Source organism: Epargyreus clarus, unplaced genomic scaffold (genome assembly GCF_041222505.1).
Source record: "Epargyreus clarus isolate Ecla_fem2 unplaced genomic scaffold, WU_Ecla_fem_2.2 ptg000027l, whole genome shotgun sequence".
Classification (NCBI taxonomy): domain Eukaryota; kingdom Metazoa; phylum Arthropoda; class Insecta; order Lepidoptera; family Hesperiidae; genus Epargyreus; species Epargyreus clarus.
This window is the reverse complement of record NW_027332234.1, coordinates 10,678,182-10,704,728: the sequence shown is the minus strand read 5'-3', so window position 1 is coordinate 10,704,728 and position 26,547 is coordinate 10,678,182. Positions and strand designations below refer to the sequence as shown.

The window sequence follows — 26,547 nt, the reverse complement described above, 5'->3', positions numbered from 1 at the left end:
AATATTGATCACACATGCTTTTACTAAGCAGTACAGAATGTTTTTTTCGATCCACAACAAACATTTATTTTGTTGTGGATCGAAAACTTTCTACAGAATAAGGGCTCTTGTACACACACAAAGGGCCACAAAGCGTAACCTCAAGTGGTGGCAGCCGGTGCCAGCTAACATCGGCTGATAGCGATCGGTTCGGGCACGACAGTCACTTGTTTGATCGACAACCTTTGCATTGATGCTATTGATGGGTACAGGGCCAGACTTGGAGGTCTTGAGGCTCTGGGGCAGGAGGAGGTTTCAAATAAAAGCAACAATTTTATCCGTTAAGACTTTCAAAAAATTACTTCAACAAAGATGGCAGTGATTAGTTAAGTGTAAGTATTGTCAACATAAAAAAGGTACGACTTCATTTAGCCGCCTGAGTTTTTCCCCTCCATGATTGCTTCGGCCTCTACTATATACCGTTACATAACTATGTAAGTCGTGGGACACTGCACACATGACGGAAAACCGCACCTTTACCCTTTTAAACTTGAAAGTTTCTAATAAATACTTTATTAATCTTATCTGTTCGCTTTAGCTATCGAACGTCTAACATTGTATCTAGCGTACATAAAGGTTACAAGTTCAAACAATTTCGCTTTAAACGGATTTAATTTATTAACAATCTTCACTTTAAACACGGCGGTATGTGCATACATAACATTTGCACTATCGACTAAATCACCTTAACTAATACATGAGTATATTCCGAAGTTTCTACATTATTTTCTATGCTGTCTGATACCAAGTCTCTCGGTAAAGCTAAGTAATTGCATGTTTATGATATTTCATACTAAAATATCGTAAAGGTTTAGTATCTATTATCTATCTTATTTTTAAATTATGTTGAACTTCTATTAGAACAATACTTTTCTTATATATATACCATCTTATAGGTATACCATCTATACCGTCTTAAGGACCCTGCAGTCTAGACTGTATGAGATCACACATACCACTGTCCTTCGCGGGGTCGCTGGCCAAGCGGTTCGAGCTTCCACTCTAGCCGACTACATGCCGACCACTACCCAAGCGATAGCCCTAAGGTATTAAATTTCAGGAACGTAGTTCGTTCGTTGTAGTTCGTTGTCGCATACGCACAAGTTAAGAAGCTAATTATCACTTGCTCAAACGGAGAAAGAAAGCTTAGTGTGAAAACCTACACGCCTGTTAGACAAAGAGACAGGAGTTAATTTCAATGCGACAACAATAGGATGGCGATACCACTACCTACAACTTCAATTACACAACCACCCTATCAAATGTAACCCAAAAATGTTTACCGCAAACGACAGCCGAAATAAAAAGCCTCCCAGAGCCCATTCGGCAGCGGAGTAATCAAAACCGGGGGAGACAAAAGAGCTTCTATGCGGACATAATGAACGTGCGGTGCCTCGGGCTTCGGCACAAGGTCTTGCTATCCAACCTTTGACTTTTCTTTACTGTTAGTTTAAATTATTGTTTATTGTTGCCTGTAGTGCTGTTTGTGTTTTTTGAAATGTGTAACTAGGTAAATGAAAAGTTACATCTCCAGTCATTATAGGTTTTTTTTTTATAATATAGGAGTAGCAGACGAGCATGTAGTCCACCTGATGGTAAGTGGCTACTGCCGCCCATGGACATCTGTAATCAACCCCAGATAGGATTAGATATTCCTACCTGAGTTCAGCCACAGATGCGCCGCTACCCCTGAGGACTAAGCTGGAACGCCTCGGAAAAGTCTGTCTCCCTTATCACACCCTTCAAACCGGAACACAGCAACGCCTAACACTGCTGTTATTAGGTAGAAATATGTGTGGCGGTGGTGCCGCCGGGTCGAACCACAAAGGGTTCTACCACCTTGAAACACAAAACAACACAACAAACAACAAAAACACTTTTGATTGCAAAATTGTCTGTCTTATTGTATGTTAATTGTTAATTATTATATAAGTCTGTCTATTTTTATATTCGGGCACTTTAATTCAAACATTTAGGACTTAATAGTACATTATACACTTTATCGGCTCCTGAATAATAATGAAAAATAAGTTTGACCAGGTGTTTTAATTATCATATATGATTCGTGTACTTGATTGTATACGATTTACTTTGTGCAATTTTGATCGCGAGTGACTATTTCTTTTACAAAAATGTAACCCACGCCGTTGCCTCATTTCGCTACAATAGATGTGGCCCCGATGCCAAAAAGGTTGCCGACCGTTCCAGATTTAGTCTCTTAATCACCAACACATCCACCTGAAGAGAAGTGCCTATTCTAAACCAAAATCAACGTTATGATATTATTTTGACTACAATATTCAAGACAAAATGTTGCTTCTTGGCTGAGGGCAATAGGGTTAAGTAATCCTATTATCCAACGAAGCGATCGAGCGAGGGTCGTTTGCGTCCCGCGTCTCATCTGCGACACGTTGCCAGTAATTTGTACTACACGGTGGAATGGAACGTTCATACAGTTTAGCTAAGAGTAAACGGTTTGTTATCGTTTTATTTGTGTGCGTTTTGGTTTTGTTGCTGTGTCTTGGCTGTGTGTGTTATTTTTTATTTGACACAATAAAGTGTGGTTATCTGTAATCTGTGCGGGTTATAAACATAACTTATTAGAGGCGTTGGGATAACTGAAGAATTTCAATTGATTAGTTACGACTGTAATATGTCATTGGTGGAGAATCTTTGAAATCTTTAATAATTCTTTGGTTAATATTTTTTTGGGTACGATGAAGACAAAGATTTTACCCTTCAAACAAATCCGCAGAAATTATTGTAGGATAAAAAGTGACCCAGTTGTTCAGCCAAGCTAGTATGTTTACCATTAGACCCTACAATGATGTAGTGGAGAATATTTGAAATCTTGAACTAAGTATTTATGAAGATTTACATTCATGACAGATTTGTACTTTTGAAGAATATAATAGGGTTAAATACAATCCAGCTATCCAGCTAAACTTGTATTTTGATAAGTTGAATGAATGAATGAAATCGTTACTTTGAGTTGTTACGTGTTATTAAATCCTTTTGAAAATTGTCGACACCTGTAGAGTTATGTATAATTCAGTTATCTAGTCAGGCTTGTATCTTGAACATTCCGAGCTAAAGGTGTAGTGGTGAATATTTGAAATCTTAACTATGATGATTTGGTTCAAGATCAGGTTATACCCCTTTGATATATACAAACATTTACAGGGTTAAATATAATCCTGTTATCCAGCCAAGCGATGAAGCCAGAGTTGTTTCCGTCTGGCCTGCTTCACTTTAGATCCTTGCGACAGGTTGCCAAGAACTTGTTTTACAGAACGGAGCTTTGTTTTACTTTTCAAGTCTGATGTTTGTTTTATTTATGCACAAGTAGTACATATTAACTACTTTCTTTTTTTTAGGTTATGTTAAGTTGTGTGAAGTCCGCCAATCCTCACTTAGCCAGAACGCGGGACTATGGCCAGTGGCGTAGCTAGGTAACCAAGGGCCCTGGGGCAAATAAAAAAATGGGGCCCCACTGCTATGGAAACTGATTAGGTTTTATCAAACAAAAATATGAAATATACAAATACTTTATAAATGCAGTCAGTCAGTCAGTTAGTATATAATATTATAGACTAATAAAGTATTACTAAATCCGTACTTAATTATACTTTGGTTTACACCCCCTTTGGGTCACACAAATAATTTCTTCATATAATCATTCGTGTATATCGGACGGTAAATACAACTAGAAATAGTATAACAAAGAAATTGAATATGAGAACTCAACAAATATTCGGTTCCACTAAAGCTTCACACGTGAGCTTAACAGAAAGTTTACCGAAAAGCTTACCTACATTTTAGAAACATGAGCCTCTGGCTTGCGGCTTCTGAAATATTGACTACGTGGAAAACCTAGGAAGCTTGCCAGTTGTATGTTCTGAGGGCAATCAACTAAAAAGCTTCTGCCTCTTTGACTGCGCTGAATATGCGCCAAATTACCGGAGCAACTACCCTTTGAACTGATCTTGTATACCTCGTTACATGACCTCGTGTGATATGGTCAATGGAGTTAATGTCGAATGAGACATACAATTTGATGCTTTCTTTGTAGTTAGAAATTATAGTGAAATGACTGTGGTGACAGCTCTCATTTCTGTCTTATGTAGCTGCTGTTTTCATACAATTTGATGCTTTCTTTGTAGTTAGTGGAAATTATGGTGTATTGACAGGGGTGGCAGTTTCCATTTCTGTCTTCACAGTGTAGAACTGTACCTTCAGTATGAGTATTTACGTTTTTACAAAAATGACTGTTTTTGTATTTTTTTACGTATTTTCCATACATTTCCAATCAGTTCTGATACAGTTCGCTAGGGGCGCTGATTGGAAATGTATGGGCAAATACGTAAACAAATACTAAAACAGTCATTTTTGTAAGAACGTAAAAAACTCAAACTAAGGGTACTGCCATGTTTTCAATAGAATGGCGTGATGTCAAAAATATTCATAATTATACGAAGTTTCAGTTATGAATATTTATTTTGTACTTATTTCAAAGCTTTTCTCTAATTAAATTTGTTTAGCATTATATTTATATTCTTAACAACCTAAATATAATATTTTTCGTATTATTTCATTTACTGAGAATATTTTTATCACTTTGTGGTAGTCGTTTTAAAACTCACCCTTTTGTTTTTTGTATAATTTGTGCCTTTCAGTTCATTCTTTCATTCATTCAGAAACACTTCATGTTGTGCAACATAAATTCCATTTTGAAAATCCATAGCCAAAATTTACTTGGAACAAAAGACGTCGAACCATAACTAGTACTAGAGATTTAAAAGCCCCTAGAGACAGCCCCACCTTGAAAGCCTGCAATAAGCCGTTACGTAGAATGTTTTAGTGGGACCTCGATTTATAATCCCTTTCTAGGGAATATATTCTACCCTATCCAAGATGGCATGCAAAGATATTTGTGAACAATATTTATATTTCTTACGTGTGATGTTTTTATGAAATAAATATTACGAAAAATCCTCGTCAAGAATGATTAAAGTGAGGAATAAACTTCTTCGTGAATTCTAGAAAATATTAGATATCGACCTTTTAGAAAACGTAGGCCTCATAAGCTCTATTTCAACTTCTGTGCGTAAACAAGTTCGTAATTCTAACTATAATAATTGCTGATATGTATATTTCTTTAGTAAATGCACATGCATGTAAAACAAATTGTAAACTACTAGAAAAACTGAAATAATGACTTGTTCAATAAACTTTGAAAGTCTCTAAAAGCAAATACTTCTAGCGTCATTCATTCAAAAAGTAACGTAAGACGGATTCTATTTTTGAAAACATGTCGCAGCGGGGTTCAAAACAAAAGACGTTTTAGCCGGCATTCGCGTAACAATGAACAAGAATGATTGGAACGCCCCTAGAGGCGCGCAACCGTAAAAGCTCGTTGTAATGTGGTTTCGAAAGCTTAGTAAACCTCTATAAATGTAGGTATGGTCGTGTGAAAAAAACACTTGAGAAAAAATGCAAAGAAATTAATGATGTCCACAGACATCACCTCGGTAATGATTGATAGGAATGAATGAATTAATTAATGAATGTATAAAACTGGTAAACAAAACAAAATAATTTGATGTGCATGAATCTGTTGATACAGGAATGAAAAATTAACAAATAATTGCATGTTATTCTTGAAAGTAGAAAGCTGTCTATGAATGAAGAAATTAATTAGTATACTTAAGAATGAATGATTGATTTAAAAGTTACAAGTGTAAATTAACACCTGGTTTAGGTTTTTCAGAATATGCATTATTGGATGAGACATATTGAGCTGGCAATTGAAGAAAAACCAAAAAAAAAAAACAAAATTTATGAATATAAAATCAGAATTAAATAATATCCTAGTCATTATAGATGAAGGACTAATTCACAAATGTATTTTTATCTTAATATTTCCTCATGCAGATTTTACTCTTCCTTATTTAGTTTTCTCTTAACTTACAGGAAAACCAAGCATCATTACTTTGGTTCATTTGTGAATAAACAAAGTAAGATTGTGAAAGCTGCCTGTCGCAGAATAATTCATGACAAAAGGGGTAAGGCAGAGCTTTTACAAGGGAGGAATATTAAAAGCGCAAAAGCGCCGGATGCATCGTCGTCTGTCATTTTCCGTCCCAGCGGGCCGAGAGGAACCGAATTTTAAGGTATCTTGATTCTGTATAATCTTGGTTAAGATATGATAAAATATCCTGAATTTACTTAACTCGCTTCAAATTAGTTTTCGGATGTATAATGAAGTTGTTGTAGTTAAAATTGTTATAGATTTTGGTTTAGGTTGGATTTGAAACTACTCGTATCTAATGAGTTTTACAGAATTTGTCTATATTTGATGGTCGTTTGGGCTTAAGTATACGAGTATATAAACTCTGTAAAAATTTAAGAATATATGTAGTACTTTGAATATATAGAGCCCTATCACAAAAAAGCACTCAGCGGAAAATTAGTAATGTCATCAATCCATTACTGACCCACTGCTGGACACGTGTCCCAAAGGCGTCACGATGTTTTTTTCGCGTTTATGCAAATGGCAATTAATTTGCAATACGCACACAACTTGAAACAATTAGAGACCCTGGTATTCGAACCTCGGACTTCCGATTGAAAGCCTAATGTTCCAAACCACTACGCTTTTGCTGCTACAGGGTAAAATAATAGTTTTCCGTTTTTACCCTATGGGCACGGAACCCTAAAACTATTAAAAACTGGAAGAAAACTATTTAACTGTTTGTAATCTTGACTTGACACACTTTGTGGTAGAAGCACGAAGGCTTTTGAAAAGCACTGTGCTGGAAATTCAGTTACGTTACCCAAAGGATTATATGCTTACTTCCAAATGGAAGATTTCACTCATCTCTGTTTATTTATCTTTAACAGAATCTTGTATGTGACGTAAGATTTGTGTTTCAGTTGAGAAACTTGTGTTTACCCTGATACACTTTTGAAAATTATGAATAATAAATTGACGAAATGTGAATGAATGAATGAATGAAAAGTTATTTTAAAATCTAAGTCTGTATTTAAATTTAAGTCTGTATTATTTTTATGGTTATGGTATTTCTCGCAAAAATTGATAAGAATTCTTTGGGTTTTTATCGATTAGTACCGTAACCTATTAATAATTTCACCTTCCGACCGTCCTCCCGTTTGTTCTTCCTTTTAAGGGTTGTAAGGGCCTTTAAGGGCTTCCTTTAAGGTCTTTTGAACGTAGATAGCTGGTTTATTTTTTACTGAAAAATATGTAAATGAATATTAAAAATTTAGGGATATTTTCATACAAACAACGCGTATCAGTATTGTTTTTTCATCTATCATAAACAACATTTACTCGTAGCAAATAGTAAAGAATGAAATTAAAATGTACTCGTAGCTGCCTCTGAAGATCCCAGAGCGAATAGGAGAAAACATTTTTATCCGCATGTCGAAAATCTTATATTTTGTTATTTTCTGGTTTTTGGTCACTTTTTTATAATATATTAGTAGCGAGAATGGTATCCACCTGATGGTAAGTGGCTACTACCGCCCATGGACATTTTTAGCCAACCCCAGATTTCTACCCGAGGTCGCCCACAAATGCGTCGCTACCTCTGAGGACTAAGCTGCAATGTCTCTGTTCTAGAGCACAAAGCAGCGCTAAACACTGCTGTTATTAGGCAAAAATAGGTGTGGCGGTGGTGTCGGCGGAGTTGAATCACAGAGGGTTCTACTACCTTTGATTTGCCATTCCTCATACAAATTTATATTCCCCTTAAATATTCCCTAGAGGCTCGCTAAAGTCCGCAACTAATCGAGTTGCTCAATCTCGGCAAGATTCCTTAAGTCCGAGCAAATCGAGCGTTATCCGGGCGTTGTGACGTCACGCCAGCACCGTCGCCGTAGAACACTGGATTATATTGCACCGTTTAATCCCTATTAGAAATATGTTCCTCTTTAATATTCCCTAGATACTCACTAAAGTCCGCAACTAATCGAGTTGCTCAATCTCGGCTAGTTTGTAAGTCCGAACAAATCGAGCGTTAACCGGGCGTCGTGACGTCACGCCCGCACCGTCGCCGCAGAACAGTGGATTATATTGCAACGTTTAAACTATCGGATTATGTTGCTTGTACTAACCGACTTGTAGAAGAAAAGAGGTTGTCTATTAGTCGTTGTTTATTCTTGTTTAACCTTTGCGAATAATGTCTTCAATTTTTTCTATAAAACATGGACACTTGACAATTCTAGTAAGCAGAAGTTTTTAAATTTCGATCTTTGGTAGGCAAAAAATAGATAGATTGATTATTAATAACGGGCGTATATCGTAATTGTTCCTATTTATAATTTTGTGACTGCAACTATTTTCATTTTCCACAGCTTGGCACTGATCTCCCCGTAACTAAGGAAAGCCTGGAGTATGTTACTCCACTATGTTCGTCGTCCTCTACGATTTGGTTTCCATTAATCCTCGAACGCTCTCCAACATTCCTCTGAAAATCTCATACTTTGCCTAATCCGTGTTGACGTTTTCAAATCGCCTGTAACGCCTCAACAAGGTGTAACGACTACTGTCCGGTAATAATAATCAGAACCATAACTTAATATGACCTTTGAAGCATGGAAGGGCACCTGAAAGCCACTAGCGGTCAGCCATTCAACTTCCAACGCAACGTTGCTTAACTTTGGCGATTACGACCCTGACAGACATACTACTTTTAGCATTGGCAATTCGCGTTGTGTTGATGCTGAATTATATTTTGGCAGCATGTTTCTCGGTCGCGGTAATAACGTGTTTTAGTGACAGCATAATGCTACATCGCGTTTTTCTGGTCAGGTGCTACATCAAGCTTTCGAGCAGAAAGCCTTAGCTGTAGCCTTTGGTTTATCTCTAAAAGAACCATGTCTGCTCAGGCCTATAATATACATAGTTGTGGTACTAGTGTGACTTTTACGATATTGGATTTTAATTGGTTTTCAAAACACAAATTACAATAATTTACACTGTGTTGTAAATATAATTCTGTCGTATGTTGTTGTCGTATGTTGTAGTTGTTTACTACTACTAGTGTTTTCTCTATTGTTTATTTTTACTTATTTATTTACTTACGCTTTCTTTCAATCGACCTTCAAGTATCGTGAAAAATGACTTGATCCTCATGGGAAATAACGCGTTTCAATCTGAAATCAGTTAGGACTCCAAATATATGTGTAGGTCGGTAAGTAATCTAGTTCTAGCATATAATACGAGCTACTCGTATATACTCGTTTTAATCTAAACTATAAACCTGTAATGTTAAGTATAAGAAGATAATTCATAAATTTAATTTAATTTAATTAAAAGCAACAAAAAATCTATTCTGCTGATGATTAAATAGTTATAGATAGATACATACATATATTCCCATCATTATTATTGACACGCTTTTATTAGCTTGGGTTGTATGTATGTATGTATGTATGTACGTATGTATGTATGTATGTATGTATGTATGTATGTAGGTATGTATGTAGGTAACTAAGTAACGGAATCTTTGAACACGATTTCTATCCACTTTGAACGTTCAGTTTAATTCACAATTTTGAAGAATTATCAAAAACCAATGACAATACACGATTTTAACAATTTCGTACCATTGTTCTTATCGAAATCCTCTAGATTAACGATTTTCGAGGCGATTTTGTTCGAGCGCCTTAGAGAAAGTTCATCGCAAAGTTACTAGATTGCAACAATTATTACTTTTTAGTTTCAATAACTGTTATAGCGTGATTTTTAGTTTTGAATAATAATGTTATTTCCCTATAATTTAAATTTTCTGAAACATATAGAATGATTTTTTAGATTCCGTACTCAAAGGGTAAAACGGAACCCTCCGCTGTCTGTTCGTGTGCCACAGGGCTCTTATCTTTTAAACCGTAATAGATAGACACTTGATTTTTTTACAGGGGATGCGTAATGGTGGCCGCTATAACAACAAATACTAAAAATTAATAAAATAAATAAGTATAGTTTAAAAAACTAAAAAACACGCTTTTACGATAAAATGAACTAAAAAGTAGAAAATAATTTTCAATCTAGGAATCAATTAAGGAACGGTAAATAGTATAAGTGTGGAAAAAGTGTGGGGCGCTTCTCGAAAACTGATAAATGGAGCACCCCGCGCTTTATTCACAATTATCCTATTTACTGTTTCTCAATTGATTCCTAGATTGAAAATTGTTTTCTACTTTCTTTTTAGTTCATTTGATCATAAAAGCGTATTTTTTCGTTTTTTAAACTATAGGTACTTATTTATTTTAAAAATTAACTGTTATATAGATTGGATGTCGCGTTTCGGAAAATATACGAGTAAATGGGTTCTCAACATTGCATAGAATAAGATGATTTGGTTTGCTACGAACCGTGTTTGATTCGTAGAATATATATATGTACCATTTTTTTTCTTGACGAGGGGGAAACTTGGGGAACTCCGGGATCTCCGACGGAACGCAACCGGAGTCCTCCAAGCGCGATGCCCCGATCGGGCTCTGCCCTGGGGGAGCCGTTTTCGCTCCTCCCACACCATCTGGTGTTCAAGACTGTAAGCGACCACACATACCGCCGTCCTTCCCGGGGTCGCTTACTGGACGGTTCGAGCTCCCACTCTTGCCGCCCGCAACTCCGGAAGGCCCCTTTTAGTCGCCTCCTACGACAGGCAGGGGATACCGTAGCCCTATTCTAGTCCCGGAACTACAGGGACAACATATAAATGTACCATAAAAGCCGATTTTACTATAGGAAATGTAATACAACATTTTAATAAACGTAGAACACTAATGATCTGAATAATGAACGTCCAACAAAAGTTCAGCGTGTTCCGAGCTTTTCAATTGTTCGTTTTTTGCTACGTCCAAATGAAAACAAGCGTTAATTATTCTCGTTCCCTTTGTGCACATGTTACGTAATGTTACATGTTATGTTATATAACGTTACATGTTATGTTACGTAACATGTAAGTAAGGTAACCGCACGTCTTCAGTGCACGGGACCTGTGAACAGGATTGTCCCATTTATTGGGATGTTGTGCCGTAAAGTGAATAATTAATAATTAGTGATGAAGAGTAATTAGAAGGCTATCATCACCTTCTAATTATTCTTCATGTTCTTCATTCTACCCTTCTTTCTTCTACCTATTCTTCATGTTCTTCATTCTACCCTTTGTTAGACTTCGGACACACCACCGTTACACCTATTTCTGCCGTATAACAGAAATGTTAACCGTTGTTGGTTCTGGTTTAGGAAGTGTAGTAATGGGGAGTCATTAATAAAGCGTTCCAATTCAGTCCTCCGGGGTCCAATTTAGTCCTAGCAACGCATCATAAAGTTTGGCTTAGGAGGACTTTGAATCTGGGGTTGATTACAGTTGTCTATGGGCAGCATCTATCCATCAGCCTTTTGAGGCCCACTGCTGAATATAGGTCTCCCCTAATTGGCGGCAATCCAACCGATCCCGTGCCCTTTGTTTCCCGCCTTCTTCTTCCGGTCATCGGTCCACCTGGCCTGGGGACGACCTGAACTCCCTTTGCTTACACGTGGTCGCCACTCGAGGAACTTTTTTCCGCATCGGTCATGGGTCCAGTGAGCGATGTGGCCGCCCCATTGCCACTTCAGCCTGCTAATTTTGAGAGCTATATCGGTAAGCTTAGTTCGTCTACGGATTTCATTGCGGATCAAGTCTCGTAGCGAAATAGAGCTGAGCTTTCGGATGAGGCCTACGGTAAAGGACCAATGAGGGCAGCATTCGCCACTTACCACCAGGTTGACTGTATACTCGTCGGTTACTTAATAAAAATACATACACATTTATGTTTATTGTCTTTAAAAACAAGACAAACCAAATTTAAACACAATGCAGTTATATTAATTACCAGACTATCATTTGCTTAGTTAAAAGTATCAGGCGTTCTGCCCATTTTTCTCGCATTTAAAATTTATTTTAGCTCTGAGCGTGTTTACGACGGCAGTACATGAAAACTTTGCAGGAAAAGCCCATCTACTGGATTTAATCCCTTAGGCTCTTCCTACGTAATTCTCGGGAAGACGGGAAGTAGCGTTCTTTTGAGTCCAAAGCGGCTATATTTAGCATTAATTTTAAAATTTCTTGCTATTAAATTGCACCCCAAATACATAACTGACTCCCTATTTTACGAATTTAAGAAAATCTTAACAATGTGTATAATGGCAATCAAATCATAATAACGATATGGTGTTTTTTTATAACAATTAAGTAGCAAACGAGCATGCAATCCACCTGATGATAAGTAGTCACTACTGCCCATGGACATCTGTACCCAACTCCATAAAAACCTCTACGGCAACTCTATAAAGTTCTACCTTAAGCCGATCACAGATGCTTTACCACCCTTGAATACTATGATGGTAGCTTGATATCTTAGGCAACCGGCATGCATTTACACACCCTTCTTAGAAATACCTAAGTACCGGTCGCACATACCCGGCGAACCATCACCATCTCTCAAATAACGAATAACAAATAAATGCAACTCTTTCTCATTCATCCATTTTTAGACCAAGATCTTTATTAAAATACAAAAGGTCTAAAAATAAAGCGCTATACAGTGCAATATAAGAAGCGTATCTTCAATCTAGTTCACGGAAACCACGATCTGTATGCGTTGTCACGTTTTTGCATGCATTATGTAATTGTGTTGCTTTTCATGCATATATGGTTGAAGGTATTCCGGAATTATGTCAGTAGTTGATGCGAGTTCCGGAAAAGGTAAAAGATACAATGATATTGGGCATATGGTATTAGAGTTTACGTAAACTATTGTATGGAAACGTCTAACTAATTTTAAATATAATTGGAGTCCTACTTGAAGTCAATCACTAATACTTTGTTGTTGCATTACAACGAGTACAAGGTTTATATGTTACGTTGACTCTTGCGTTTATGATATCTGGAGGCACGGCAGTGCCTCCGCCAAGTCGAGCCACAGCCGTACCATCCTTTTCTCGAAGCAATTCTGCCCATTTTTGACCCTCTGTAACTTCGTTGCATATGATAAGTATATTATATAGACAATTGTTACAAAAACCTTACTGGAATAGATGTCTACCTTCTTGCTATTGTTGTACCTCAGGAGTTTAAATTGATAGATTCATATAAATAAATCTGTGTTACTACGGGATCTAAATCAGAAGTATCAGTATACAACAGTTCGTGCAACGCTTCTATAATTGCTACATTGTTAAAACAAGTGATGATTAATTTCATATACGCACATAATTCTAATAACGGAGCGTGTCTGAACTATAAAACCCCAATGTAGAAGACGATTTCACACCACTATCTATACTATAAAGTATACATGAAAACATTTCCTTCATGTTGTAAAATAACTTCGCGTAGCTCCAAGAAAAGGAACTGGTGTAAACATAGACAATAAAACTAAATGCACATTGCTAAACTTGTTTCAGGAAAGTTTCACGATTCTTGAAGCGTAAACAAAATTACATGTTTTATTAAAACTAGCTATTGTTCGCAGCTACCTCTGTGTAGTCTTTGAAAATCTGAACTCCAGACGATTTAACCACGTTAGTATTTTTTTTATAATATAAGAGTAGCAGACGAGCATACAATACTTCTGATGATAACTGGCTACTGCCGCCCATGGACATCAGCGATCTACCCCAGAAGAGATTAGATTCTTAACTGAGGTCGGCCACAGGCGCGCCTGAGTCCTCAGGCATAAGCTAGACTTATGCCTGAGGACTAAGCTGGAACGCCACGGAAAAGTATGTCTCATTGACCACACCCTTCAAACCAGAAGCGCTTAACATTGGTGTTATTAGGTAGAAACGGGTGTGGCGGTGGTGCCACCGGAGTCGAATCTCAGAGAGAACCACCTTAAAAAAATAATGTTGTAAAAATAATTTCACGTAATTCTAACAAAAGGAACTGGTGTAATTGTAGACAATAAAAAATATTACATGTTTGTTTACAAAAAATGTTTAAGTTCAAGGAATATGGCGAGAACGTAAGTAAAACTCAAACGGGGTTATATCACTAAACTCGGAACAAATTTTGTTTTACGATTCTTGAAGCAACGAATACCAAATTTCCACCAACTGCCCGTCTTATAAAATTGAGGATAGCTTTCAAGTTTTATGTATTTTTATTCACGTTATGATATTGGGCTTTTCCGTAAACCACTTTATTTACCTCAACTTAAATATCGTTTATGTAATGTAATAATGTTATTTTTATGCGAAATGTTACCAAAAGGGATCTTTTCTAATTAGCGATAAAATTCGAAGGATATATGTACATTGTTTGGCCTATGTATTAAATGGGCAGAATATCTATGTACTTTATTAACTCTATGCAAAGTAGAACATAAAGCTATAGAGATTTCATACAAAGATCAAGCATTTCATAGATTTTCATTTTCAAGATTTTCATACAAATAGTTTCTTCATCCTGCTTCACAGACATCCCGGATTCATAGACTTTTGCCTTATTTCAGAATAATTTATTGTTATAATAAGTTTACAGATGTGTTGTGAATAATGAAAAAAATAGTTTGTTATAAAAGAAAAACAAAAATTGTAGTCCATGGACGACATGATGGACAAATCACACCATACACAAACATGAACGGTGTTGTAGCGACGGTCGGTAACCTAATGGTGAGTGATCGACCTTAACTCGAGGAGTTACTCAGTACAAAGTTTAGAAAAAATAACATTTTTGAATAAAGAGAACAAGGTCATTCAGTAGATCTAGATTAAGTTGACACGAAGTCACGTCACGCTATTTTCATGGACACCTCTCTTAAATGAATAAAATAATGTCTCGTGTAATTTAAATAATACATACAATTATATAGTCGACAATTAAAACACATGGCAATTATATAAGACAAAAGGATGTAACGAAAAAACACACAACTCCGTGCTATCTAAATAGCAAAAAATATAAACAGACTTGAAGAGATACATAGTATAGAGATTGAGAGTATATATAAGAGTGATCCATGGGTTGCCTGTTGTGGAATAAAGGATAAAAATTTCATAATAGGAAGTTATAAGTATGAGTGAGATGCCGAAGAATTAGTTTAGACATTATGTTCTAAATATACTTAGGTTTATGTGCAAATTTATTTGTGATCTTACTTGTGAGCAGAATATTTTCGACATTTTCCTGTATTCAATAAAAGTATTCAATAAAATGCAACTGTTAACAGATTACCTTTATAGATTTTCTCCATCCTAAGACTACTCTCGTGCCAAATTAACGTCTCCACAGAATTGAGTTACGGCTCCGCGAACGAAATGAAACAGTAACCGACAGAATTTGACAAGCTTAAATATCTTGTTCAAAGGTACGTCTATCTTTTTTTATTTCACATGTCTTTTATTTATAAAAAATGCTGCCGAATATTTGTGTGCGTACAAATTGCGTGTGTGTGTTGTTAATTTTTTTTTTCCCAAGTTTCATGCGGGAACGGCATAATTATTTACTTCAACAGGACAAGTTCCCAATATGATATATCGTCATGCCGGTAAATTAGAACATTTTTAATAAATTAAATTTATCACATACAGCATTTGGATAAACAAACGGACTCTTTTATTTTATTACAAGTGGTGTTACGTGCCTATTTGTAGATGTACAAAATCGTGTTCATCCATTGTGCTCGTGTAAATTAATAAACTCTGTGAATGGATTTGCGAAACATTCGAACGCTAACAGAAAGGGTACGGAGTTTTACAAATCCAATTAAATTTAAATATTTGGTGAACACAAACAACACATGTTGTACATGATTTGAGCTGTTTCGGAAGTTTCGTATTGGGTTGAGTTATGACGTTATTTAGTCGGTTTAGAAATCTCAGACCATAAGTGACAGCTGTCAATGTCAAAATTAGAAGTGATGAAGTATAAATATTTCTAATTATGAAATTCACTATCATCATCCTCAATCCCTTATTGTCATACGTTGCATGGCAAAGGAGACATAGGTACTTCTCCGAGGTGTTCCAACTTAGTCTTCAGGGGCAGCAACGCACACGTGGCTAACCTCAAGTAGGAGTTTAATCTAATCTGGGGTTATGCAGATGTCCTTGGGCGGCAGTAGCCACTTAACATCGGGTGGAGTACATGCTCGTTTGTGTCTTCTATATTATTAACAGACATTGAATCCTACACATCAACTTGAAAGGTATTCTGAGAGTGCCTAGCAGCCTATAACAAGTTGAAGATATACTGTAAATAACTCCTGTATGCTATAGATGTAGATCCCATTGTTTAAGGTTGCACAATTACCGCGAAACAATGTCAAGTTGCCGTGAAGGACCCTGGGCTGGATTGTTCGCTGCGGAGGACAAAGCGGCAATTTGCCTGTAATTGAGCCCAGATTTGAATCGCAAAGATTGTTAGCTGCTAAGCTTTATTTTTTTTTCTCGTCGGAGGGTAATGTTTTAGAGCGTATTTGTGTATATCTCATTCTTTGATATGCCAGCTCATATGGATTGTCGGATTTTAACATAGACATGAGATGTCGATGTATTGTGGATGTAACCATGAAAAAGAAAAAAACAAGATGTAACAATATAACACGTACTATAACTTAAAGCAGTCAGATCGTGTTGTTAAAATTATTACAAGTATAATTACATTTCTTTTACTTACATTTAAAGACACTAAATCAATTAAGACTTGCATTTTATATTTTCATTTGTTTTGGATATTAATTAAAGGTACCGTGGTGTAATATGTAAAGTAAGGAGAGATATAAGTTAAAACAAACTGAATTTTAACTGAGCAAGCGACCAATACACGAAAGTATTATACAACGGACATATTACAATTTCATGTGCGACAAGTACGCGCATGTAACACATGTAGGTTATGTGTTACATGCGTGTGCGCAGTTTCGTCCCACACTCAAAGTACTATCTAGGTTAGTTTTACTTTGGCAAAAGCGCCAAAAGTAGTTAACCTTCAAAAAAATATAAGATATTAAGTATCTACTAAAAGGATTATAACTGATCTCTATAATAAACATTTAATATTTCACGTATTTCAGCCCTTCTATTGTTCTAAATATAGATGAAAAGGGTTAGGATTAGACCATTGTCAGAGATCGTCGGTGTCAGCTTTGTGGGTTGACAGAGAAAATGGAATTGAGGCCTTTAATGCTCTTAATTGGGGTTTTCATAAGCTCTACTAAGCCTCTCCGCATATGATTATATATGTAGGTAATGATGGAAATGTGGACAATTGGACATTAAAAGTATTTACGTACGTTGCAGTCGAATGATTAAAAAGTGTTTTTTATTTAATGGTATTTAGGTAAATATAGAGTCAAATGGGTCACATAGTGCTTTTGATTTTTTTTAAGCTATTGCATAGCTTTTATCGCGGGCTTTGAGCGCGGCGACCGAATCGAGAAATTCCGTAACGAAAATAAGTAACACCTTTCAACAACTCGGTTGCCTGGAGACTTGATATCCAACTATCAAGTCTCCAGGCAACCGAGTTGTTGACTGTCAATAGAAAAATATGGATATAATTGAGTAAAGTATTATTTTACATTCCTTATTATTTTATTTGATATTGGCGACGAGATGTCGAATGAACTAATAAACAATAAGGAAATACGAGCCACAATACGTGGGTTAATGAAACAAACCGAAAATTACATTTCGGGAATAGAAAAAATTGACATTGAAGAAATAAATATACGACTGAATTCTTTACAAGAAAATTTGAACAAATTCTACGCGATTCAAGAAAAAATTGAATGGCTTACAGAAGAAGAAAATTTAGAAGAGGAAATAAAATACAGGTACGAATTTGAAGAAATATATACAAAGCTAAAATTTAAATTTTTGAATGTACAAAAAGAAAATAATCGGCTAATACCTGAATGTTCTTTTATATCAGCAAGAGCGGAAGTTTATTTGATAAACTGTTAACTGTCAAGGCACGCTTGAGACGTACACCTAATACAAAAGAGTTATCACCTTATCAGTTAATGTTCGGCAGAGAGGTAAGAACCTATATGCATGCCTTATTTAAGAAATCCGCTCCACTATCCAGATTACATTACAATGCACCGCCAACGCAGGAGTTCGGACAAGGTGATAAGGTACAAGTCCGCAGTTACACCAACCCAAGAGTTAAATGGGAGTTCGGAGTCGTCATCCGAAGATTAGGTAGACTCCATTATGAAGTCAGAACTGAAAATGGCATACTGGTGCGCCGTCACCTTGACCAAATGCTGCCGGCGCCCCTGGTGGTGTAAGTGAAAATAGCGGTGGAGGACTGTTGGATATCAAGTCTCCAGGCAACCGAGTTGTTGACTGTCAATAGAAAAATATGGATATAATTGAATAAAGTATTATTTTACATTCCTTATTATTTTATTTGATAACCTTAATTCGTCAACTTGAACACAGATGGCAGTAATACACATTTTTTTATAATCCGTGCAGAAATCTTAAAATTGCGTGAAGTATATTTTATATTCCCATTATAAAATTCAAAATTATATTACCATATTATCCAAATAATATGTTTTATCAACATAAGCTATGTTGAATTCTGGATTGATAAAATAACGTAAAAGAGTGTTTGTTATTTTTAACACGCTTTTTAAACGTACAATTACAACTGACAGACTTGACAGCACAAAATCAAAACGCCATTATGATTTATGGTACAAATAATTTGTGTACAAAGTGTTTTAAATATGAATAAACAAAGTGCATTTATTAATGAAAAATGCGATGTACCTGTAACATTCGGCCAAATGTCACAGGCACATCGCATTGATCCATTTATATTGCTGGTTGTTAATACTTTATGTCACTTATTAAATACTTTTCTATTTTATATTTTAGAATGTTCAGTCTTGCTTGGAGTTATGAAATGTCAGCTGATATTTGCAATGTCTTATATAATGGAGATATGATAAAATAGTGGATAAAGATGTATTAATGTAAATGTTGATGATTATGGAAGAATATATTGTATTTCTGGAATTCTTTCTGAGCGTTTTCATAGCATAAAAAATGCTATGCAATAGCTTTACCGCGGCTGTCTCCGAGTGCCACACGTATTTTTTTTTTGATTAGGGTCTTTATTAATTGTTAGGGATGCTATGACGAATAAGGAAAGTGCCGAAAGAAATTATGAATGAAATTAATTAGTTAATATTATTACGCTTTCCATTTGGATCACCATAATTGACTTGGATCACGGATCGCGATCCAGATTGACTGTGTATGTGCTATATACACTTTTATAAAATATCTAGCTGACCCGGCAAACGTTGTGTTGCCATATAACTAAAAAAATGTTAAGGGTGAACTTCTCGAAGTCCGCTCGACATGTCCTCCGCAGGTGTCTAGTGTCAGAAACTTTCGGCGAAACTCGAAATTTCGTACGTATAAAGTACACTTTATATTTCAAAAGGTGTGGTAAACGAAGATACATAAAGTATTTAAACTTATTTCATCCAGTTTCGTGTTATAAAATATACACAGAAAATTTTTAAGTTCGTGAAACACGATTCGAAAAAATTCTACCGTTATTCAAAACAAGAAATAATTCGCAAAATCAAACATTAATTCCAAAAAGTTATTATGGAAACTCATCGAAGTTTTCATCGAACATTACTTAAAATATTTTCTGTACTGAACAATTATAGCTATTTCGAGCTTGCTAATAATAGTCTTTAAAAATATGAGAGACGTTTCCTCCCCAACGGGGATTGACGGCACAAAGGGAATATTTAAACAATCTCGTATTAATCATGCCTTTCTGAATACTTCGGAATAACGTAACTGTTTTGTTAACGAGCTGTAAGCATTAAATAAGAATATTTAGGCTTTGATCCAATAGCCTAAATAATAATTAATTAATAATTAAAGTGGCGATATATTTTATTATTGAAGCCACCAACGAGCTACTGGCCTAGTAGCTCGTTGGTGGCTTATATCATATGGTGTCCCTGTAGTTCGGGGACCAGAATAGGGCTACGGTATCCCCTGCCTTTCGTAAGAGGCGACTAAAAGGGGCTTCCGGGGTTGCGGGTTGCGAGAGTGGGAGCTCGAACCGCCCGGCCAGCGACCCCGGGAAGGACGGCGGTATGTGTGGTCGCATACCGTCGTGCACATCAGACGGAGTGGCGAGAACAACGCTCGCCTGGGCGGAGCCCGACGGGGTAACGCGCTAAGAGGACTCCGGTTGCGTTCCTTTGGAGATCCCGGAGTCCTCTACGCAGCGCCGAGCTGAGCCGAGCCTGAGCCGAGCAGCATCGAGGTCGACCACAGATGCACCGCTACCCCTGAGGACTAAGCTGGAATGTTTGGAAAAAGCATGTCTCCCTTACCACACGACGGTGGCGGTGGTAAGGGACTAGAGGCACTGGAGTGGAACTACTGAGAGTTCTACCTTAAATATGCCGCCTATATTAATCAGCCGACATCTACACCCTCCCACCAAAGCGCTTCAAAATAGGTGAGGCAAGTAATTTTTGCAATATTTATTTGGCCGTACCAATTGATTACCGTTTATCAGTTTATTCTCCTATTATGTTGGAGATTAGTTTCCTATTAATTAGTCATTGGACTAAAATAGAGCTGTATCCGTCCGAAGCTGTCCTAGTTTGATATGCGTTCTGGGGCCGCCCGGAAGGGATTTTAAATCGTGATTTTAAAACTTGTGAAACCCGATTCCGGGGAAAGCCACTTAATTTAATGATGAGCAATTAAGTGAATCAAATCTTACTTAAAATTACTCGCAAACTACATTCAAATACCTATTATGTTGCATTTTCACTTGCAGAAACGATAAGGAGCGGTGAGTGCAAGTTATTTTAATTTCATCCAAATTCTTCCGGTTTTGAGAGTATTTGTCTGACATCAGTAATTTGTGTAATGGCTTCCTGAAACCAAAGCTATGCTTGCTACAGGCCGATGTTAGCCCAAGGGTTGTTGATATATACACTCCAATTTCCAATGCACTTATGAATGTAATTTCAGGCATTTCTTTCCACAGGTCGAAATTTGACAATATAGATAGAGGAAAATTTACAAATTTAGAACTTTGGTAGGCATACATACAACAGAACATTAGACCCCCAAAATCGGAAACAACTGAAGCTTCAAATCAAGATAAGAGTGCTATATCTCGAGTATATAATGTTAGGCAATTGCGTAATCCTAATGGCTAGCTAACGGAGCGGAGATATAAAGTAGGTAATTTGGCGATACCATGGAGCATACTAAATTAGGTTGCGCCGTCCAACATTGGATAACATCTACAGATCAGATCTGATTCGTCCATTGAGAATACTTATTAAGTTATTTTGTATTTAGACATAATTCATGTATGTTATTTTGTTATTGTTCATGTTACTGATTAATAAAATGAAATAAAATGTTTAATTTTGTGTAGCCTATGGTGGCAGGCATGATGGTACTGGCAGTGTTTTTTTTATGTTTTAAACTACCGGTGAGGTAGGTATATCACCTAATGAATAAGATATTTGAAGTGATATCATAAATAATACAATACATTATCATTGCGTAAACGTTATAACATAAGTGATAGCCTAGTGGTTATCGAACTCGGCCTTTTGATCAAGGTGTCCAGGTTCAAATCCCTGAATCTCTGAATTCCTCTGAATTTTCATAATTATGTACGTATTAGAAATAAATTATCGCTTGCTTAAACGGTGAAGGAAACATCGCGAGGAAACCTGCACACCTGGGAGATTTATTAAAAAAAACTCAAAGGTATGTGAACTCTACCAATACGCACTTGACCAGCGCGGTGGTCTATGGCCTAATCCTTCTCATTCTAAGCGGAGATCCGTGCCCAGCAGTGTGGCAATAATGGGTTTATGATGATGATGATGATATAACATAAAGTACTAAATAAATAACACTACTAATATAGTGTTCTGTGAGAATATCAATTAAATTTAGACAGAAGTTTGCATTCATGGAAATGTTTAGTATTTTTGGCTAATGCATTCCTTCCTTTTCATAATTAACGAGCTAAGTCACGGCTATTCTATAAATAGACGTGCAAGTACAATTAACCCTAGAGTCCCTCGTTAGAACCTTGACATGCCTAACCGCAGCCTGCATTTGACGTGGTCACAACTGTTACCTTCATTGTATTCAATGACATTCAACTTTTAAAAGAAATGTATTAGCCCACGACTTATGTTATTGTTTGAACTCTTTACAGTTATATGAGATAATTCAATTTTATGTTTACTTAGGTATGGTATTACCTAATAAAAATTAATCTATGAAATAATTTATCTATAATCGACAATTGAAAAAAAAAAACAAATTTCGACGTCTTATAGGCAAAAATTTATTATATATATGTGAATGCGTAGAGTGTTTCTAAAACTACTTTGTAGTTCTTTAACCTTAGGATTTGTCTCACTTTTTCCCAAAATTGTATTCCTTACTGTACCTTATATAAGAGGGAGATCCTTCTGGATTGGCTAAAGGGTTTCGCTTCAATCTAAAGTGATGATATTGAAATGCTACGTAATCGAGAACATTTGGTACAATGATTATGCGGTTGGTCACGCGAGCGGTAACGCCACATGAGAGTTCACATGCACTTATGTATCAACTTTTCAAGGGTAACCTTCGACCTTAAACCGGTGGGGTCGACTCACCTCATCAAAACAAGCAGCACATTCGAAACAGTCAATCACGTACACCGCGGCGGAGTGCAGCTCGCGGACCCACGTGTTTCACTGCGATTGGGGGTAACGCGACCAAATTGACATGATACGAGGCCACTCTCATTGAGTCAACACTTCGGGAGCATCTTTTTATTGATGAATTGGCGACGGGGGTCAGGCGCGCGGATCGGCGGGCGAGCGCGCTAGCCGGCGCGCCGCCTCTCTTTGACTGAATACGCGCTCCGAAAACGTTTTTTGCGCAGACGCGACACGCCGCAGGATCGGACGAAATTCACCCTACGTCCCACTGCGGGTAACGACGTAACAACCCTGCGTAAATACTACGATACTATAACCTAAGTTTCGTCGAATATAGCCTAATTTGGCCCGTGCGTGGTTTTAACGTTCAGATGTTTCGTGGGATTGAATGCGCGTGCCGCACTGCACACGTTGGTAATTAAATATGTGTTTGACAATACAGCGGAGGCTGTGCCGTGAGACTGATGACGTCAATGTGCCAAAGAGCGGGAACACAGCGATTGGTGGGAAGCTGGAAGTTGCAACGCGCGCTTTCGCCCCTTTCTTTGTGTCGCGACTTTGACTTATATTTGTCCTTTCGAGTTTGGTGGTTGTTACACAATAGGTAGACCTCTTTTACGCTTATACCCAAAATCTTGACCCAGGTAGTCCGGTATTGAGTCTTTCCAAAAAAAGCTAGTATTGAGCTTTTTGATTCGTTAAAACTTATGCTACAAAGGTAGAGCTTTAAAATTAATTCATATTTGTTTATACTTGTCTATGGTTATCTGTTCGTTCTGTAATCCTTTATCGAGTTGTACTTACTCATATACCGATATATCTGTTAAAAGTACAGAACATATTATTTAAATATGTTCCGATAATATCTACGAAGTGTCTAGTGTGACAGAGTGCACATCCAACCACAGTTTTTCATTGTTTATATAAAAAATGCCTTTTAGTACTTACATAATAATATGTTGCTAACATAACATAGTCTACACAGATGATGTTCGTACAAAACATTCGTAAAGCTGTGCAAAGTATTTTAAGCTCTGTTTGCATACGCTGGGTCAGCGCTCTTGAACCGCTCTCGCTGTTGCCGGGGAAGTAGGGTAGCCATCCACATTTCTTACACTACACTTCTCTTACACTAGCCTTTGTTTTGTTTAAAATTTATGTATAGGTTAAATTACATTAAAATCATTAATTAAAAACATAAATCGCGGCTCATATCACTAAATGTGAGTAGTAAAACATAGGTAATATACCAAATAAATTGATTTAAATATATTTTAGTATCGACTTCTTATTTCGTACTCTTCTCAGAAAACTCTTTCATATGATATCATATAACGGAGGCGTGCACAAAATATCCACCATATTCAATTAAGGATAACCTCACTAAAGTTAATTAGGTTAACCTATTAATTGTCATCCAATCCAAACCAAATGTGACTAACCTTATATGAGCGCTAAACCATTGTCATAGGTAGCAGCGGCGGAACAACGTATTTGAAACGAAAGTTTCACTACGATCATTAAAAAAATGTAGGATTATCCTAACGATGTCTACCATATGGACTCACTATCGTAGTGAATAGAAATAGACCTACGGAAGCTCGAAGCAATGCAAATTGATTCATTCATCGTTTCCGATAAAGGGAATAGGTTTGATCGTAACTGCCATTAAATTTTACGTTCCGATTCCATGCCACGGTATAATAAGTAACACATAATATTACTATAACCTATAATTTAGTTTAGAGGTTGTTATTGTTTGAAATTTCGGCGTCTAATCTAAATAATAATAATCTCATTGACCTAGTAACATATTTATGGTGGGTCTATTTACTTGGTACTCCCTATCTTAACACCATCTAAATGTTTTGACACATTTCTAGTACTTAGCTACGAAACAATAGGCATATTATATAGGTACTTTTTTCTAATTAGTTTCTCTTTTACAATTTGTTTTTATTAACAACATGAAAACAGAATGCTCTTATTTTTTTATTTGAGTACCTACACCAGAAATCTATACTAATATTATAAAGAGGAAAACTTTGTTTGATTGTAATGAATAGCCTCAAAAACTACTGGCCCGATTTTAAAAATTCTTTCACCATTCAAAAGATTTTATAAATAGATATATAATTGAGAAATAGATTAAGAGGCGGTACAAAGTTTGCCGGGTCAGCTAGTAAATAAAAGTAGTAAATTTGCTTTTGATTTTTTAATCTTAATAATTTAGGGAGGTATATAAAAGCGAAAGGATACATTAATAAATTCAATATACAATTCTAAATGTTATTTTATTAGTTAATTTGTATAATACATGTAATTTATTGGTAAGAATTATACAACCCTCTTATAGTTGTCTATTTTGAATGCCTATATTTGTTACAACATACGATAAAATACGGTGTTCTTAAAATAATTGTTTGTGTGTACGGAAAATTTTACAGGAATATTAAAACAATTTAACGGGTTACAATATAAGAAAATATATATTATACACATTTTTATGTATTTTTGTGAAATAAAAAAACTCCTTCGAGCCGGATTTGAACCAGCGACCTATGGATGTCCGCACTTTGTTTAACCTCTACAGTCCACCGCTCTACCAACTGAGCTATCGAAGGTTATAACTGTGAGGTTGAAATTTTTCATCACTTAACAAAGTTTAGTACAATTCTATAATAAAGTAAAAATATAAAAATAAAGTAAAAATATAAAAATATTTTATAAAATTTAAAATTTAAATTTTACTAAAAAGATATAAATTTGAATGTTTATTTAATGGTATAAATTATAATTACAATATTGCACTATTAATTTTGTATATAATTGTCACAAACAAAGTTTTCATTTTATTATTGTTTGATAATTACGATGTAATAAACATTTAATAAAATTGTATAATGGAAACGCTTTGTATTTGAATTTTGAACTATATTTTTGCCTGAAATTTTATTTAGAATCTAATATATCCAGTTAATTATTCGTTTTTGTTCTAATTTTTTTAATAATAGTAAATTAATTATACTTAGGGAATCAATATAAGCAATAAAATATTTACCGCTGCGGACAGGATTCGAACCTGTGCGGGTAGAACCCAATGGATTTCAAGTCCATCTCCTTAACCACTCGGACACCGCAGCACCGAAAATGATGTCAAAAATTTGGATTAGATGCAGTGTATAAAACTCTTTTGAATCGACATTTCACTATCACTAATGTTTTGATGTCGTTGAGTTTGAGAATATGATGTAATGGTATTTCTGTTTTTACGTAAAATTTGTTATTTCGTGTATTTTGTAAACTTCCCCACCGATAAAATAAACTACATAAAATATTACTAGTCCTATAGATATTTATTTAATAGAGTATATGTTGATATAATAAATATTAGGAATAATCAGACTATTTAATACTTAAAGTATAAGTTGTTGCAAGTCTTATTATTTTATAATATTTATGGTAAAGTGATATACATATAGTATTAAATATAAATGATTATTAATTAATTACACTAGCTAGTACATTCCTTATTAATTCAATACAGTATTAGCATTTATTTTATAATTGGATATAGCGACATCTAGTATCAACAACTTGTGTTAAAATAAGCGACATCTAGCGTCAATAATTTGTATTAAATCGGCATCAAGTTTGCTTCGTTATATAATAGTACTATCTACTCAACGATAGATGGCGGTAGTTGTTTTAGTTTCGCTACTTGACAATAGATGTCGC

General features: G+C 35.8%; 1 protein-coding gene and 2 non-coding genes across 4 annotated transcripts in view; all 3 read right to left on the bottom strand.

Moving 5' to 3' along the window:
* LOC140753764 (uncharacterized) overlaps nt 1–23,204 on the bottom strand; it is a 90,378-nt gene extending 67,174 nt beyond the window's left edge. Inside the window, exon 1 of one of the 2 annotated variants that reach the window (XM_073088537.1) lies at nt 22,762–23,204. The gene's annotated coding sequence lies outside the window, so the exon portion shown is untranslated. The remainder of the gene's footprint in view (nt 1–22,761) is intronic. The other variant, XM_073088539.1, reaches the window with a different exon arrangement.
* Nucleotides 23,205–25,340: 2,136 nt separating this feature from the next.
* Nucleotides 25,341–25,433, bottom strand: TRNAY-GUA (transfer RNA tyrosine (anticodon GUA)). The gene is made up of 2 exons: nt 25,397–25,433; nt 25,341–25,376 (listed from the first exon to the last, which is right to left on the bottom strand). It is a non-coding gene; the product is annotated as a tRNA-Tyr (tRNA).
* Nucleotides 25,434–25,870: 437 nt separating this feature from the next.
* On the bottom strand, nt 25,871–25,952 carry TRNAS-UGA (transfer RNA serine (anticodon UGA)). The gene has a single exon. It is a non-coding gene; the product is annotated as a tRNA-Ser (tRNA).
* Between the last annotated feature and the right edge of the window lie 595 nt (nt 25,953–26,547).